This window comes from Otolemur garnettii, unplaced genomic scaffold (genome assembly GCF_000181295.1).
Source record: "Otolemur garnettii isolate 467f Iridium unplaced genomic scaffold, OtoGar3 scaffold00290, whole genome shotgun sequence".
NCBI classification, from domain to species: Eukaryota; Metazoa; Chordata; class Mammalia; order Primates; family Galagidae; genus Otolemur; species Otolemur garnettii.
The window spans coordinates 394,787-413,902 of NW_003852685.1; the positions used below are offsets into that span (position 1 = coordinate 394,787).

A 19,116-nucleotide genomic window follows, 5' to 3' on the forward strand; every position below is an offset into this window, starting at 1 on the left:
GGGCTGAACTAGCATCTCCTGCTTGATTCAAACTGGCCAATGAGAAGGGTACCTGTGGGGTGGAACTTTTTGACTGTCAATATAAAGGGAAAGACCATGCCAGTCAGGGAGCATGGCCATTTGGAAATCTATACTTTAAGCTCCTGGCCGATGAATAAAGCCCTTCCTCTTAGAAACGTGGTGTTTGCGTGCTCTTTCTCTCCAATGGGCCTCATTTTCTTGCAACAAATCTTTTTAAACAGGGGGTCCAGTTCACTGTACATCAAATAGTTGGAGAGCCAGTCTGCAGGCCCCAGGATGAGTTGGTTGCTACGCGGGACAGGCAGCCATGGCAAAAACACCTGGCGGGCTGGATAAATGTCCTAGGTCGGCTGCATATGGCCCGCAGCTGAAAGTTTGAGTATACCTGCTCTATGATATATATCTATGGTAGCAGGGGCCACATTGACTTGAGTGACTTTCCACTGAATTAGGGTAGTGTTTTAGATGGAATGTTTGCACTTATTTATACTTATTATTTTAAAACTTGTGGCAGTGTATTTACAACAGATTACCAGTTTAAAAAAAAATCAAAAACCTACAACTGTAACAATGAGGATTGACAAGGTGAGATGGACTTTCACCTTATCTTATACATAATGTCCCATATTGTCTTATATATAATGTCCCCTGTTTCTTTCTAGCCCAGCACTGTATACTACATTTTCTTTAATTTATGGACACTAAGGCTGATTTTGTACTTTTTCCAGTATGAATAGTGCTTCAGTAAACATGGTAGTACCAATATCTCTTTGATGCACTAATTTCATTACTGGATTGTATTAATTTTTAGAGGAATTTTCATGCTGTTTTTCATAATATGTTTTAAAGTTCCCTTGTGACATCCTCACCAACACTTGCATCTTTTCTCTTTTTGTTATGAGCCATTCTAATTGGAGTACGGTGATATTGTGTTGTGTTTTTAAACTTAATAAGTGACACATGACAATTGTACATATTTATGGTCTGTAGGGCGATAGTTCAATGCATGCATACATTGTATAATGATCAAAATGTCTTGTCTTATACCAAATGAGTGAATTACTATATCCATCACTAAACATTTATCATGTCTTTGTGGTGATAACATTCAAAATCTTCTCTTCTAGATACCTTGAAACACATAATACATGGTTATTTGTTATAGTCACCCTATTGTGACTATACTGTCACATAGAAGACCAGAACTATTTCTTTCTATCTAACAGTATTACATAAATGGTGCACCTACTGACCATCTCTCCCCTATCCTCCTTAGCCTCTGGCAACCACTATTTTACTCTACTTTCATAAAATAGACTTTTTTGACTATAAACTTATGAGGAAAATCATATCGTGTTTGTTTTTTTTGTGCCTGGTTTATTTTACTTAACAAAATGTCCTCTAAGTTCATCTATGTTGCTGTGAATGACAATATTTTATTGTTTTATGGCTGAATAGTATTATCTTGTGTTTTGGCTAATGTAAGTAGTGCTTCACTAAGCAAGAGAGTGTTGATGTCTCTTTGACAAACTGATTCCATTTCCTTTGGATATGTACTTAGTAATGAGATTGCTGGATTATATCATAGTCATATTTTTAAGTTTTTTTTTTTTTTGGTAGAGACAGAGCCTCACTTTATCGCCCTTGGTAGAGTGCTGTGGCATCAAACAGCTCACAGCAACCTTCATCTCCTGGGCTTAGGCAATTCTCTTGCCTCTACCTCCTGAGTGGCTGGAACTACAGGCGCCCACCACTACATCCGGCTATTTTTTGTTGGCTGGGGTGGGATTTGAACCCGCCACCCTTGGTATATGGGGTCAGCACCCTACTCACTGAGCCATAGGCACCATCCATATATTTTTAATTTTTTAAGGAACCTCTGTACTTTTTTCCATAATTGCTGTAATAATTTTATATTCCCATTCATAGCATGCAAGGGCTCCCTTTCCTGTGTCCTCGCCAACATTTATCTTCGGTTTTTTTAAAAGCTTATACATTTAACGTTTTTATTTTTTGTCATTTATTTTATATGTGACAGGGTCTTACTTTGTTGCAAGGGCTAGAATGCTATAGCATTATCATAGATAACTGCAACCTCACACTACTGGGCTAAAGTGACTCTCCCACCTCAGCCTTCCAAGTAGCTGGAACTATAGGTATGCACCACTGCACTCTGCACACACATTTTTTTGAGAAAGTCTCACCATGTCACTCTCAGTAAAGAGCTGTGGTATTACAGCTCACAGCAACCTCAAACTCTTGGGCTTAAGTGATTCTCTTGCCTCAGCCTCCCAACTAGCTGGGACTACAGGTGCCTACCACAGTGCTCAGCTATTTTTTGATGCAGTTGTCATTGTTGTTTAACTGGCCCCATTTGGGCTCAAACCACCAGCCTCGGTGTACATTGCTGGTGCCATAACCACTATGCTATGGGTGCCAAGCCAATTTTTCTATTTTTTGTAGAAATGGGGTATTGTTCTTGTACAGGCTGGTCTCAAACTCCTAACCTCAAGCAATCCAACTGACTTGGCCTCCTAAAGTGCTATGATTACAGAAATGAGCCACAGTACCCAGCCATTGTCTTTTGATAATAGCCATTCTAATTGGGGTGAAGTGATATCTCATTCTGGTTTGGTTTGCTTTTCCTTGATGAGTGGTGTTGCAATTCTCCTATATCTATTGTCCATTTGCATGTTGTCTTCTGAGAAATGCCTATTAAGAGTTTTTTTGACCATTTTAATCAGATTTTTTCAGTTTTTGCTATTGAATCATTAGTCATTTGAATTCTTTATATATTCTAGATATTAACCCCCTGCTAGATACATAATTTGCAAATATTTTTTCCCATTCTTTAAATTTTCTCTTCACTCTGTTTATTGTTTTCTTTGCTGTGCAGAAGAAGTTTCTTAGTTCTATTTAATCACATTCGTCTATTTTTGCTTTTTTTAAAAGTTAAAAGAAAGTTCTTATTAAGAATGGTTTTCCTTAATTAAGTTCATTTTTAATATTAAATAGAGTGAGGTGCTCAATAGTTCAAGTTTTATTTCAAGTTCATTTTTAATATTAAATAGGGTGAGATGCTGAATAATCCAAGTTTTATTTCTTTTTTATTGGAAGAATTTATTCCAGTTTAGTCCCCTTAAGTGCATTTGCTTACTGTTTATTTATATTTTAACAGATAACAGGTATGAATTACTACTTATATAAAAAAAGATAATTAATTGTACTGGAAAATAAAAATTTATAAAAATTTATCATTAGGTCAGAACTTAAAACATCAAATGAAGGATAAAGATTTGTTTCTAATTTTTTTTTTTTTTTGAGATAGAGTCTCACTTTTTTGCCCTTGGAAGAGTGCTGTGGCGTCACAGCTCACAGCAACCTCCAGCTCTCAGGCTTAGGTGATTCTCTTGCTTCAGCCTCCTGAGTAGCTGGGACTATAGGCACCCACCACAATGCCCAGCTATTTTTTTGTTTGTTTGTTTCAGTTTGGCTGGCCCTGGGTGTATGGGGCCGGCACCCTACTCACTGAGCCACAGGAGCTGCCTATTTCTAATTCTTTTATCATTGTGGCATTACACCTTTTTCAGGACAACTATAATTAACAGAAATTATACAAAACAATCTTTTCAAATATTAGTATTTAGCAATGTTTTGTTTTGCTGAATGTTATTTCAGTTATAAAAGACCATCTCTGGTTACTAAAGGAAAATCAGAAATTTTATCAGATTTAGCCTGCTTTTACAAATATGCTAAGAAGTCCTAAGCTGAACAGTATTTTAAGTAGAAAAACAATTTTAAAGTAGTTATTTATATCATTTCTATGGTTTATGTACATATATTAACTGGTCTCTTTTATAAGAAATCTGACTTGTTTATCTCATTTTGCATTGTAAAATAAAGGTAACAGCTAATCACCTTTTAACAAAAATACTCTGTGTGCTACAAATGCAAATATCAAAGATATTATTTAGTAGTTGATCATTGCCTGCTACAAAATATGAAGCATTTGCAGCTGCCCTCTGGTATCCAAAATAAGGATTTTCCATAAAAAAAAAAAAAAAAAAGATTCAGTGCAATTCACTTAGTGGTTAGTTTAGGACCATCCTCTCCCCACCTCAATTATTCTTTGTTCTTTCTCACCACCCTCACCTCTCACAATGGCACCATATTATTAAAAATATTAAGTACCTGCGGTTTGCACTGCAAATCAAGATATCATTTGAGTAATTTCAAATGATGTACAGCTCTTCATGTAAAAAAGATGTTTTGTGGTCACAGTTACTTCAAAAAGTAATTATATTCAAATAACCTGATATATCATGCCTTAGCAATTACAAAACCATGATTTTGACACATGGCGATTTATAAGTTGGGCAAATGTGAATTGCTAAAAGATGTGAACAGTTGTTCTTCTGTTTAAGTTTAGAGTGCTACGAAACTCAGATAATGACTATTTTTTAACTTCACATAATCAGCCCATGGCACAGCATACTAAATCACGAAGTACAAATCCATGGAAGGTAACACAGCACCTTTACTAAATCAGAAAGCTTTGGCAAATCAATAAAGTCCCTTTAATACAATAATATCACACTTTTGTTGGAGCCATATATTACTTTAGAGGTAATTTTCATGCCAAAATTATTTAAGTACAAAACTAAAACACTGTGGTTTTTAATGGTAGTTTATAGCAGAACAAATTATTTTATACAAATTACTATCTTTTAAAAATCCATAATTTCTTCTTGTAAAGTAAGTTCCCTCATGCAGTTGCTGAAGTTTCCAGCAGCAGGGTGATTTTGTATATGGAATAGGTGACTCTGCTTTGTTTGGGGGTTTGTCCAAAGCCAGGTGAAGCTCCAGTGCATAAAAAGCCTTAAAATTCTACTTTAGGAGATTAAATGTCAATACCAATTTCCAAGTACTTAAAAAAAACTGTTAAATTTTCACATCAATACTGGAACTCTTAAAATTGAAAAGTCATTTCAAACAACATTAATTTCAGATGATCCCTTTTATTTAGAAGCCCTACATCTCTGTTTTGATGAAAAGTCACATAGCCTTACATCAGCTTACTAAAAAAAATTATACCTAAAATATAGTGGTATTTTTTAAATAAAAAATAAATATATTGTCAGCTTGTAAAGACCTGGGGGACCCAACACTGTCTACAAACTTTCATTATCATTTTTCTACAAATGATGCTGCTGTTGTCAGGGTCCTTATGCTTCCTCTTGCTGAAGCTGTCAGTTCTTCAATCTCATCATTTAATTTATGTATTACCTATTCCATTGCTTCTCGGCCTTTGCTAGCATTCGAAGATATGGTACTTGCCATCAGTCCTTCAAGGTAACTGCTAAGGCTGACTCCTTTCACAGTGATTATGGCTTCTTGAATCAAAATAGTTTTTTCTGGGTCCTGAGGATGTGGTTTGTATATAAGTCTCTCATCTACTGAAACCATATTTGTAAATGAAATATTAGTAGATTTAAGTTCCATTGTCTTCTCCACAGGATCAACTACAGAATGTTCTTGCACATATGTTTTGGTTCTTGTTGTACCAATAAGAGACTTCACAATGGAAGGCAGTCCCCAATCTATGCTGAGAAGTCTATGGCTGTGCAGCTTTCCTGAGTGATCTACGTGTCTAACACATCAACTACAAACACACTTGGGTTCATAGGGTTTGGATATTTCTGCATCACAGCATGTAACAGTTTTCCATGGGTCGTCAAAGACGTGCTCCAAAGTCCAGATCTTCATGGTGCCAGGGACCTGCGCGTTGTCCACTCAGTGCTAGGTGGCAATGAGGCAAAGAGACTACACTTGCCCCCGCCCCACCCCCAGCCTATTTTTGCTTTTGGAGTCATATTCAAAAGATTCTTGTCCAGTCCAATATCATGAAATGACTCTCCTATTTTTTCTTCTGGTAGTTTCATAGCTTTAGGTCTTAGATTTAAGTCTTTAAGCCATTTTGAGTTGATTTTTATATATGGTAAAAGATAGAGGTCCTGTTTCAACCTTCTACATATGGAGGTCCAATTTTTTCCATCACCATTTATGTAAGATTATCCTTTCCCCAACATATGTTCTCTGTATCTTTCTAAAAAATCATTTGGCTATAGATGCATGCATTTCTTTCTGTGCTCTTTACTCTGTACCATTGGTCTATGTGTCTATTTTTATGCAAGCTCCATGCTGCTTCAGTTACTGTTGCTTTATATATTTTTTGAAGTTGGGTAGTCGGATGCCCCCAGCTTTTTAAAAAATTTTACTCAAGATTGTTTTGGCAATTCAGAGTCTTTTGTGATTTCATATGAATTTTAGAAATATTTTTGTATTTATACAAAGCATGCCATTGATATATTTTTTTTGCCATTGATATTTTGATAAGAATTTCATTGAATTTGTATATTGCTTTGGGAAGTATGGAGATTTCCAATTCATGAAAATGGGATATCTTTTATTTATTTTCTTTTCAGTTCCTTCCATCGGTGTTTTATAGTTTTCAGAGAAGAGCTTTTCCATGTACTCAGTTAAATTTATTCCTATGTATCATATTGCTTTGTAGCTATTGTAAGTGAGATTTTATTTTCTTGATTTCTCTTTCACATGACACACTATTTATGTGTAAAAACACCACTGATTGTTGTATATTGATTTTTTATCTTGTAACTTTACTGACTTTATATAGTTCTAACAGTTTTTTAGTGGAGTCTTTACAGTTTCCTAAATACAGTTGACCCTTGAATAACAGTTTTGAACTGTTCCAATACACTTATATGTGGATTTTCTTCCTCTGTCACCCTGAGACAGCAAAACCAATACTTCCTTCTCTTCCTCCTCAGCCATATCTTCAACATGAAGATAGTGAGGATGAAGACATTTATGATGAGGCTGGGCAAAGTGGCTTACGCCTATAATCCCAGCATTCTGGGAGGCCAAGATGGGTGATTTACCCGAGCACACAGGTTTGAGACCAGCCTGAGCAAGAGCAAGACCTTGCCTCTAAAAATAGCCAGGTGTTGTGACAGCCACCTATAGTCCCAGCTACTCAGGAGGCTGAGTCAAGAGAATTGCTTTGAGCCCAGAAGTTTGAAGTTGCTGTGAGCTATGACACCATGGTGCTCCATCAGGGGTGACAATGTAAGACTCTGTCTTAAATTTTTAAAAAATGACATTTATGGTGATCCATTTAAAGAATAGTATAAATATTTTACATTTCTTATGTTTTTTAGTAATATTCTTTGTTTTAAGAATATAATAATATATGATATGTGTAACATACAAAATACGTGTTTAATCAACTGTTTATGTTGTTGGCAAGGCATCTGATCCAAAGCAGATTTAACTAATTTAGTTAAATCAAAAGTTATATGTGGACAGATGTGCCAAAATGGAATTTAAGGGAAGTTTGGACTTTAGCTTGAGACATGAATGGAGAGCATAGAGTCAGAGGTTTTGGATGAGGAAAATTTCAAAGCTGGGAAACTGGAAGAAGTAGTAGGAACTTTTCAGGAAAATGGAGAGAAAGAGAATACAGACCTAACTTGAGTAAAACCACAGGAAAACATAATTCTGGACAAACCTCACAGTCTTTGCTACTTCTATCAATATTGGATAAATTCATACCACATAAAAGGCTGGAAGCTTTATTTCTCTGAAATTTGCAGTGATAGCTCTCTTTTTATTGAGAAGATTCAAGTATTTGTAAAATTTTTCACAAAGTATGTTGATTTATATTGAGGCAAGAAAGTAAAAGCAAAACTAAAAGTATCTGTCCTAGCCTCCCTGTGTAGGCCTCAGCCAAGCCACAGGCATTTCTGTTGTCTGTATGTTTCTTCCTTGACATACAGGAAGCCTAGATTCGTGGGGCCTAGATTGTAACCTAGTAACTTCCCTGGACTTCTGTTGCCTTTGAGGACAGGTGGTCCAACCTGTCTTAAGGATGAGGGTGAATCTGACCTTCCCGCTTGCGCCCGGGACCTTGAGGATGATGTCATGTCTCTCTGTTTTATGACCATCATGTGCACTCCCACCCTGAAAAGTAGATAAAGGAGAGGCAAGGGATTGAGTTGGGGGCTCGGTTTTGGAGACACACTATTGTTCCGAGTTACCCCCCCCCCAGCCGGAATAAACCTGCTTCCTCTAATCAATTGGTGCCTGGAGTCTTCTGTCTGTGTTGGTTTCCTGCTACAATATGATAAGGATGAAATAGAAAGAAAGGGAAGTATATTGGTGGATTTTAAATAACTGACAAAAGACAATGAAATAACTCACTTGATATCAAGTATAGCAAGGGAACTAAGAGATACTCCTGGGGAAACCTTGCCTTACATGGGTTTGGCAGTACATCAGATATTAATTAAGGAATGCATGCAGCTGAATTACAAGCCCAAGAATGATTTTCTGGTGATGGAGAAACAATGGGAAATGTGTCACACATTCATGCAAAGGTATACAACTATGAGCCTTTGACACAATGCAAAAATGTCTGAGCAGATTACTATGGAAAATACATTGTTCTAAGAGGAACAGTGGCTCATGTCAGTAATATAAAGCCTTTTTGCATCAAGATGGATTTTCTTTGTGCTGCATGTAGAGAAGTTCAGAGTATTTCTCTTCCAGATGGAAAATATACTCTTCTGACAAAGTGTCCTGTGCCTGCGTGTAGCAGGAAATCCTTCACTGCTCTTCACAGCTCTCCTCACAGTTATGCTGGACTAGTAGTCAATTAAGATCCAAGAGCTGATATCTGATGATCAATGAAAAGCAGGTCAAATTCCAAGAACAATAGAATGTGAGCTTGTATGTGATCTTTTGGATAGCTGTGTCCCAGGAGACGCAGTGACTGTTAATGGAATTGTCAAAGTCTCAAATGCTGAAGAAGGTTTTCAAAATAAGAATGACAAGTGCATTGACCTTTTGTACATTGAAGTAAATTCTATTTGCCATAGCAAAGGACAGAAAACAAAGGCTTCTAAGGATGGGTGTAAGCATGGAATTTTGATAGAGTTTTCCCCTAAAGAACTCTATGCCATCTAAGAAACTCACACTGAAGAAAACCTGTTTAAATTCATTGTCAACTTGCTTTGCCCTGTCATTTTTGATCACAAACTTGTTAAAGCAGGTTTGGCTTTAGCACTCTTTGGAGGAAGTCATAAATATGCAGATGAGAAAAACAATTCTGATTCGAGGAGACCTACACATCCTTATTGTTGGAGATCCGGACTTAGGAAAGAGTCAGATGCTGCAGGCAGTATGCAATGTTGCTCCATGTGTCCTGTACATGTGTAATAATACCACGACCTCTGGTCTGAATGTAACTCTTTCAAAAGATAATTCCTCTGGAGATTTTGCTTTGGAAGTTGGTGCCTGCTAATCAAGGTATTTGTGGAATAGATGACTTTGATAAGATAGAGAATCAACATCAAGCCTTGTTAGAAGCCATGGAATCGCAAAGTATTAGTCTTGCTAAGGGTGGTGTGATTTGCAGCCTTCCTGCAAGAACTTCCATTATTGCAGCTGCAAATACAGTTGGAAGACACTACAATAAAGTCAAAACAGTTTCTGAGACTTTGAAAATGGATAGTGCTGTACTATCAAGATTTGATTTGGTCTTCATCTTGTTAGACACAACAAATGAGCATCATGATTATTTGTCTCAAACATGTGATTGCAATAAGAGCTGTTAGCAGTGTTACAGTAGCTCCTATGAGTAATCAAGAATCAAATATTCTATACTTGAAGTGATTTCTAAGAAACCATTATCAGAAAGACTAAAGGTGGTTCCTAGAGAAACAATAGATCCCATTCCCAACCAGCTGCTGAGAAAGTACACTGGCTATGCTCGGCAATATGTCTACCCAAGGCTATCCACAGAAGCTGCACAAGTTCTTCGAAACTTTTACCTGGATCTCCAGAAACAGAGTCAAGTGTTAAATAGCTCACCAATCACCACTAGGCAGCTAAAATCTTTCATTCATCTAACAGAGGCATAAGCAAGGTTGGAATTGAGAGAGGAAGTAATAAAAGAAGATGCTGAGGATATAGTTGAAATTATGAAAGATAGCATGCTAGGAACTTAGTCTGGTGAATTTGGGAACCTAGATTTTGAGCAATCCCAGCACAGTTCTGGAATGAGCAACAGGTCAGCAGCCAAAAGATTTATTTCTGCTCTCAACAACATTTCTGAAAGAACTTACTATAATTTATTTCAACTTCATCAACTTTGGCAGATTGCCAAAGAGCTAAACCTTCAAGTTGCTGATTTGAAAACCTTATTGGATCACTAAATGATCAAGGTAACCTGTTGACAAAAGGCCCAAAGCTTTTCCAGCTTTCACCTATGTAAAAAGACTTTACCTAGTTAAGGCCCCTGAGTTTATTAGCAGTTTAAAGCTATCACAAGAATTAAGATATATTTTCAAGCACAGCTGCATTTAAAAAAATAAAAAATAGTGAAGATATACAAAATTTATGTATATATACACATACACATAGACATATATACACAAACATACATACACACACCATTCCCTAAAAAAAATGATGCCTCACAACTGTCGTCATAGGAAAAAATGTTGGGTATGGTAAACTAATCTAAGAAGCGACAAAGTCATATGTTAATTTCTTATAAATTCTACAAAGGCTAAAAATAAATTATTTGATCTAAGTGATATAGAAAAAAAAAGTTATACATATTTTTTCCCTGGGCAAGGGTCAATGCACCTAACTCCTGCATTGTTTGAGTGTCAATTGTATATAATCATGTTACTTGTAACCAGGGATAGTTTGACTTCCTCCTTTGCAATGTGGATGCCTTTTATCTTTTACTCTTGCCTAATTGCTCTGTGCAGGGCTTACAGTACTATTTATAATAGAAATGGTAGAAATAGAGAACTTTGTCTTGTTCCAGGTCTTAAGGAAAAATCTTAACTTTTCCCTGTTTAATGTGATGTTATCTGTGGATTTGTGATATGGCCTTTACTGTATTGAAATGCATATCTTCAGTACCTAATTTGTTAAGAGTTTTTATCATGAAAAGATGTTGAATTTAGAAATGCATATCTTCCATACCTAATTGTTATGAAAGGATGTTGATTTTTTTCAAATGTTGCTTTCCTGCTTCTATGCTTTTCATTTTTCATTCTATTAATATGATGCATCATATTTATTGATTGGCATATGTTAGACCATTCTTGCATCCGTGGGATGAATCCTACTTGATCAGAGTGAATGTTGTTTTTTTTTTTTAATGTACTGTTAAATTATGTTTGCTAGTATTTTGAGGATTTTTGCATTCATGTTCATTGATCTATAGTTTTCCTTTTTTGTGTCCTTCTTTGTTTTTCTGTATCAGGATAACTATGGCCTCATAGAATGAGTTTGGATGTAGCCCCTCCTCTTCAATTTTCTTGAATAGTTTAGGAGAATTAGGATTAGTCCTTTAAATGTTTGGTAAAAATTAGCAGTGAAGCCCTCAGATCTTGGGCTTTTCCTGGATGGGAGACTTTTTATTACTATTTTGATTTCATTGCTTGGTTTTACTTCATTCAGATTTTCTATTTCTTTATTATTGAATCTTGGAAGTTTGCATGTGTCAAAAATTCATCTATTGCTTATAAGTTATACAATTTGGAGGCACATAATTATTTCTAATAGTGCCTCATGATCCTTTTTATTTCTATGATATCAGTTACAATGCTGCTTTTTTCTTCTCTGATCGTGAGTCTTCTCCCTTTTCTTATTATATGGCTAACGGTTTGTTAGTTTTGTTTATCTTTTCCAGAAAGCAACTCTGTCATTGATTTTTATTATTGTTTTATAGTCTCTATTTCTGTTCTGATTTTTATTATTTCCTTCCTTCTTCTAATTTTAGGTTTAGTTTGTTGACATTTCTAATACCTTAGGTATATCATTAGGTTTCTGAGAGCTTTCTTCTTTTTTTATGTAGGAGCTTATTGTTTCAAACTTACCTCTTAGAACTGCTTTTTGTATATGCCAGAGGTTTTGGTACATTGTGTTTTTATTTTCCTTTGTCTTAAGAAATTTTTTAATTTCCTTTCAATTTCTTCATTGACTCATTGGTTGTTCAAAAGCATGTTGTTTAATTTTCATGTATATGTAATGTTTCTGAATTTTCTCCTAGTTTCATGCCATTGTGCTCAGAAAACATACTTGAAATAATTTTGATCTTCATGAGTTTGGTAAGCCTTGTTTTGTGGCCTAATTTATGATCTCTCACAGGCAATATTTTATGTGCTCTTGAATAATGTGTATTCTACAGATTTTGGATGGAGTGTTCTATAAATGTCTGTTAGGTCCATTTGGTTTAGTGTGTAATTTAAATCTGATGTTTATTTTTTGTCTGAGAGTGGCATGTTGAAGTCATGTTCTATTATTGTATTGTAGTCTATCTCTCCAATTAGAGTTACGATAATTGCAATTAGAGTTACAATAATTATTTGGGTGCTCTAGTGTTGGAGCATATATATTTACAATTCTTATATTCTCTTGTAGAATTGATCCCCTTATCATTATATGATGGCTTTCTTTTCTCTTTTTGTGGTTTTTGACTTAAAGTCTATTTTATCTGTTATAGCTACTTCTACTATCTTTTGGTTTCATTTATGTAGAACATCAGTTTTATTTTCTTTACTTTCAGTGTACATATATCCTTCTAGATGAAGTTGGTTTCTTGTAGAAATCCTGTCGTTAATTCTTTTTTATTATTATTCATTTGACCACTCTATATCTTTTAATTCTAGAATTTATTCTGTTTATTTTCAAGGTTACTGTTAATAGATAAGAACTCGCTTTTCCAATTTTGTTGTTTTCTGGTTGTTTTTAAATCCTTTGTTTTTTTCTTCCTATCTTGTTTTCCTTTGTGTTTTGGTGGTTTTGTATAGTAATAAAACTTGACTCTTGTTGTTTTTCTTTTTTGGTTTGTGTATCTATTGTAATTTTTTTCTATTTGGTTGCTCTGAGGCTTTAAAAGGAATCTTATTCTCACACTATTTTAAGCTGAAAACATCTTAAAGGTAAGCAATGTATAGTCTTCTGTTTGGGGGTAGAATAGTATATAAATGTGGATTGTATCCTGCTGATTACGTTAAGTTCTTCTGTGTCCTTGTTGATTTTCTATATAATTATATTTTTGTGTTTTTTAATTTTCTTTTTTTGAGATAGAGTTTTAGGCTGTGGCACTGAGTAGAGTACCCTGGCGTCATAGCTCACAGCAACCTCAAATTCTTGGGCTTAAGAGTTCTTTTTGCGTCAGCCTCCTGAATAGCTGGGACGACAGGCACGAGCCACAACTTCCAGCTTGATTTTCTGTTTTCAGTAGAGACAGAGTCTGAGTTCAGGAAATCCACCTGCTCAGCCCCACAAAGTGCTAGGATTATAGGCATGAGCCACCATGCCCAACCTATATAATTATTAATAGAACAATTATTCAATTATTATCAATTATTGAAAATAGGGTATTGGTATTTCCTGCCCTATCTATAATGTGCTTATTATTTCTTTCATCTCTATCAGTATTTGCTTCTCATATCTTATATCTTTGTTGCCTGATGCATTTACATTTAAGGTTGCTATTTTTTGAATTGATACTTTTATCACTATGTAATGTCTCACTTTGTCTATGGCAATTTCTCTTCTTCTAAAGTATACTTTATCTGATATTAATGCCACTCCTGCATTCATATATGTTTTTATATCTCTTTCCATCTTTTTTACTTTCACCCTACCTATATCATTATTATTGAAGTGAATTTATTTCAGACTGTGTATAGTAAGATAATTTTTCCACCTCTCCCAATTCTTTTTTTTTCATCAATAATTGGTGCATTAGGCCAGGAAAGATTGCTCATGCTGTAATCCTAACATTCTAGAAGACCAAGGCAGGTGGATTGCCTGAGCTGACTGGTTCAAGACCAGCCTGAGCAAGACTCCATCTCTAAAAATAGCTGGGCTTTGTGGCAGGCACCTGTAGTCCCAGGTACTCAGGAGGCTGAGGCAAGAGAATCACTTGAGCCCAGGAGTTTGAGGTTGCTGTGAGCTATGACGCCATGGTACTCTACCGAGGGTGACAAAGCAAAGCTTTGTCTCAAAAAAATGATAATAATTGATGTATTAGGATCATTGTTCTCAGGGTCCTTTGATATTATACTATGTATCAGACTTCATTCCTTCTTAAGGCTAATATATTACACTGCATAGATATACCACATTTTGTTTGTCTCCTAATAGACACTTGGATTGCTTCCATGTTTTGGCTTTTGTGAATAATTCTGCTTGTAAGCCTTAATTTACAAGTGTCTATTTGAGTTCCTGCTTCCAGTTCTACTGGGTATATACCTAGAAGTGAAATTGTTAGATCATATGATCATTTTATATTTAACTTTTTGAGGGACTACTAAATTGTTTTCCACAGTGGCTATACCATTTTTACATTCCCACCAGCAATGTATAGGTGTTCCAATTTCTCTTTATCCTTGCTGATAATTTTTTTCTCAGTGTTTTTAGATAGTAGGTATCCTGATGGGTATGAAGTGGTTAATAGTAATTAATAATGACTAATGACTTTGAGCATATTTTTGTGTGTTTATTATACATTTGTGTATCTTCTTTGGAAAAATGTCTTTTAAGTCCTTTGCCTATTTTTGAATTGAGTTGTTTGTTTCTTGTGGTTGAGTTTCAGTTATTTATATATTCTGAATATTCATTACCATATATATGATTTGTAAATATTTTCTTCCATTCTCTGGTTATCTTTTTATTCTCTTGATAGTGTCCTTTGATGCATAAAAATTTTGATAAAATACAGTGTATCAATTTATTCTTTGTTGCCTGTGCTTTTCTTGTCATATCCAAGAGATCATTCTCAAACCCAATGTCATGAAGATTTTCTCTTGTTATATTCTGAGAACTCTGCAGCTTTAGTTCTTATATTTTGGTTTATCTGTCCATTTGGTCAAAAGGCTCTAGAAAACAAATTTTGGGGTGTCAGAAACTTTTCATTTTAAGTCTTTTCTTCAGAAGACTAGTGAAAGAGCCATAGTGATAGCCTCCTTTAGTTTATCTAGCACCTGCTTTTGCTCAGGTTTTCACTAAAAAGTTAGACTTATAGGTGACTCAGTAGCAAATATTGGTGATAAAGAGTGTGTTAGAGCCAGAATCCAACTATTCTTATCAAATGTTGGACCTTCTTTATCAGCGTGGAAGGTTGGAGCACTGGGAACTTTTGCTAGATTAGAAATAGTTCGCCTTTGTGAGTTCCTAAGGTAGCCTAAAATTTTACAGACTGGGAAAGATCATATACTCTATGTGGAGCAGTTAACATTCTGCTATAAACTGAATGTTTATGTCCTCCCCAAATTCATAGATTGAAATCCTAAACCCCAATATAATGTGAAAGCTAAATTTCTTCTGGGAATGTGGGGCATGCATCTAGGTCATGTCTGCATATGTGCAGTCACAGGGCTATGTAAGTATCTCATAGGCACATGGAAAAGGTGTACTGTTGACCCACAAAAGTGAATTGTGGTTGACTTTCCTGCAAAATGCTTACTGAATATAACATTCTTAATAATAGACGTGCCCAAACTAAGTCTGTAATTCCACAACATTTACCTATGTTATTTTGAATGTCACACGTTACTGTAGTGATATCTTATAAAGATGTACTAATACAGAGTACAGCTTTATTTAACTCTCTATAGCTAACCTCCATTTATTATTACTGGCCTTAAGTACAGGTCATACCAGAGAATTCAAAGGTGTAAGAGTAGGAATCAATACCTTTTCTTTAACTAAGTCAGCTGTGATAGACACTAATGCTTCAATGTGTTGCCTTAGCTGGTACTATGCCATATTTACCACCTACACAGATAGAAGGGAAGGTTAACTGGCTCTCAGCAGGTAGCACATTAAGTTTGTTCCATGAGATTATTTAGTGACTAAAGGAAGTCTATTTAAATAATGAGAAAAAGGATAGTCTCCGGTGGCATAACAAGAATCAAAGCATCTTTTAGCAGAACTAGGCCCATTAGTGATCCTTTAAATAATTTTTCTTTCAAGCTAATAAGCCCCTGGGCAAGGTTAGGGGTGAGAAGAGTGCCAGACCCTGACTTCTTCCTGGGATTAGGGCGATTTGAGCACCTATATCCAACAGAGCCTACCAGTGTTATTTAGTTTTTGAAGCCAAAGTACAGTTAATGTAGTCAAAGGGTGATTGCTGGAAGCAGCCAGCTTCTGCAACTATTAGATAACTATAGAGGGCAAGGACAGGTCCCTGACATTGGAGAAGATCTGGGTAGGCTTTCAAGGTAAAACTGTCTTCAAATGCCTGCTGCAGATTTTAATCTAAATCTAGTAAGCAATTGTAATTGTGCCACTGGTTTATGAAAGATCATCCAGTTTATGCCCCTTTTTTCCCTTAGGATCTTATATGACCTTATTGTTCATCTCAGGGTTTTGGCTGAACCAGGGCCTGACTATAATGGTTTGCTTGGCCTGGGGAGGGGTAGCACCACTGTTGAGAATAATTTAGACAGATGGGATAAGATCAGCAGAATTAATAGGCAACACTTGAATTTATCCTTCATGAGTTTCTATTAAGTCCAGCGTAGGTATGACCTTTAAATTATTTTACCATTAGCCATTATTGCCCTAAAAGAGAACTTGATAGGAACATTCCTTGAGAAACAAGTGGGTAGGCTCAGGACTCAATTCTACCTCCTATGATTTGCCAAGTCATCATGCTGCACACCACATGTTGCCTCATAAGCACACTTCAGCATCTACCGTTAATGAAGATCTTTGGCCTCGACTAATGTTTTCCATTGGTATCTATTTTTATGAGGCCAAAAATAGAATGGGTAGCCCTCCAAGCCATAAAAGTTCACTTCAATAAGATATATATGGAATGAGGTCCAAGGACTCCTTTGAGGGTCATTCCTATCTTCCACACTTACTGTGTGAGATCTTATACCATTGACACCATTTGTTCATTTTGTACTCTGGCAGCCAATTGCTTAATTTCACTATTAGGTGGAGCTTGCTCCCTCCAAGATATATTTTTATTTATTTATTTATTTTTTGGGAGACAAAGTCTCAAGCTGTCACCCTGGGTAAAGTGCTGTGGCGTCACAGCTCACAGCAACTTCAAACTCCTGGATTTAAGCAATTCTCTTGCCTTACCCTCCCAAGTAGTTAGGACTATAGGCACCCACCAAAACACCCAGCTATTTTTTGTTGCAGTTGTCATTGTTGTTTTAGCAGCCCTTGGCTGGGTTCAAACCTGCCAGCCCCAGGGTGTATGACCAGCACCCTTACCCACTGAGCTCCGGGCACCACCCAGGATATGTTTTATATATATTATCAGGCAGCCCCTTTTTTCATTTGGTTCCTGGGTCAGGTTATTAAGGACAGACTGAACCTGAGGGCAAGAGAGGGAACATGTTCTCTTCCTAATAAGAACTAGCCCCTCTTTTGTATTTCTGTCTTTACTTTGCTGCTGGTTACTGGCAAAACAAAAGGTAAATTGTCCCAGTCTCTATTGTGGTGACACCCTGATGCTTTTTCCCTTAAAAGGCATTAGTCTACTTCCCCAGGATCTTCTCCAACTCATCTCCCCCAGGAGTTTGGGCTCCTAACTCTTCTCTGGGAAGGTCTCAGCAAAAAGCAAGGTCCAATGTACACCTACTTCATGGTTTGGAGTACCTTTTGAGGGAGATAGATACTTCCTTTGGGGTCCTGGCAGGGGTAGGAATATAAATTTCCTTGCTTTGTCAGTCTAAGTAATGTTTATCCAGCTCAGGCAAAGGGTGAGGAACTTCCCTTGAAGAACTAGAATGACAGTATCCATGGCAACATAATTGTCATGATAACAGAGTCATGCTAAGCTACTTACTGATATTTCTGCCTTATCAGCCTGTTTGTCTGCCATAGCAGTCCTCAGGGACAAGGTCATTTAGACAACTAAGAGTATGCCAAATCACCATCCTGGCCACAGGGAGCTCTCTTTTTATAGCTCATTATTGGGTCAGTGGTAATCCATATGCAGTCCACAGGTATGCACTGTTTCTAATTCAAGCCCAATGTTCTTAAAATGTCAAGTCCCTGCCTAGTGTCCTTTGGCAGGTGGGCTGACATTCTTCCCTGGGCAATTGGTATCTGTGACCCCAAAAGTCAGTTCTGATGAGATGGATTTGCTCAAATACTGATACTACCACTTGTCCAGACTTATGAGGCACAGCAGAGAGACTGAAAAATACAGCATGTAACACAGCATAGAACAATGTCATGCCAAGTTTATACAGAGGTGTTCTAAATTCTGAGTCCCAAACACTTAAGGTCATCCAGCATTCTTTAGCCAGTTAATTGTCCTCCTCACTTGGTTTACCCCGTATTGATTTTTTGGTCATCACAAAAATTTCATCCTTATTGCCATTGTACTAAGTTTGAGGGATTTTAGTGCTTCTCAAGGAAAAGATGTGTCCATAAGGTTGCAGTAGCACACAGTATGGTTTTTGAAAGCACAACACTTTAACAGGTTTGCATGAGTCAGTTGAATGAGTACAGAGGCCAGCATGGAAAAGGGGAGTAAGGCAAGGAAACTCCTTTTCAAGGAAGAAGGATATTAGAAAGAAGGCTTACATGTCTAGGTATCTAGGTCATTAAGCAGCCTGAAAGGAAGATACTGAATCGGAGTACTCCAAAAGACAGAAGTAATGTGGGGTCTTTATTACCCTAGGTTAATTTTATCTATGGCTAGCAAATGTTGAGTGCAGTTTTGCATGATATGCAAGACAGGCAAGCTCTTAATGACTAAAAAAATTGCATACTTGGCTTGATTATGTTGCAGAAAGACATGGCCCAACGAAGAGAAAGAGCACGCAAACACCACGTTTCTAAGAGGAGGGCTTTATTCATCGGCCAGGAGCTTAAAGTATAGATTTCCAAATGGCCATGCTCCCTGACTGGCATAGTCTTTCCCTTTATATTGACAGTCAAAAAGTTCCACCCCACAGGTACCCTTCTCATTGGCCAGTTTGAATCAAGCAGGAGATGCTAGTTCAGCCC

At 36.5% G+C, this 19,116-nt stretch overlaps 1 protein-coding gene and 2 pseudogenes across 1 annotated transcript in view; 1 reads left to right on the forward strand and 2 right to left on the reverse strand.

Annotated features, from left to right (window-relative positions):
• Nucleotides 1-19,116, reverse strand: part of MTMR8 (myotubularin related protein 8) — a 128,287-nt gene that overhangs the window by 21,714 nt on the left and 87,457 nt on the right.
• Nucleotides 5,209-5,787, reverse strand: LOC100945026 (annotated as a pseudogene).
• On the forward strand, nucleotides 7,458-10,378 carry LOC105888340 (annotated as a pseudogene).